This window comes from Penaeus monodon, chromosome 30 (assembly GCF_015228065.2).
Source record: "Penaeus monodon isolate SGIC_2016 chromosome 30, NSTDA_Pmon_1, whole genome shotgun sequence".
NCBI lineage: Eukaryota > Metazoa > Arthropoda > Malacostraca > Decapoda > Penaeidae > Penaeus > Penaeus monodon.
Genome location: NC_051415.1, coordinates 13,601,489 through 13,601,758, shown reverse-complemented (window position 1 = coordinate 13,601,758; position 270 = coordinate 13,601,489). Strand labels below are relative to the sequence as shown.

At 45.9% G+C, this 270-nt stretch overlaps 1 protein-coding gene across 1 annotated transcript in view; it reads left to right on the top strand.

Moving 5' to 3' along the window:
• The window catches only part of LOC119592355 (choline O-acetyltransferase-like), a gene marked incomplete in the record, with an annotated part of 212,829 nt that overhangs the window by 853 nt on the left and 211,706 nt on the right, over positions 1-270 (top strand).

The following is a 270-nucleotide window of genomic DNA, read 5'->3' as shown; positions in this document are numbered from 1 at the left end:
GGCGTGGGGCGGCCTCGGCCCCTGCTCGCGGCTTGGCACTTCCCTCGCGGTGCCAGGCGAGGGCTTCTCTTTCGCTCTTTTTTCTGAATCAGATTTTTTTTGCTCAACTTTCTCTCCCCTTTTCTCTCTCAGTCTCTTTCTATGTATTTGTTCAGTGTTTCAAAAAAGAGGTCTGGAGATTTCAAAATTTGCTAAATACATACACAACTAGATATAGTGTGAAAAAACTAAAAACGGAGAGAAAGAAAAATCGAGAGCGAGCGAGCGAGC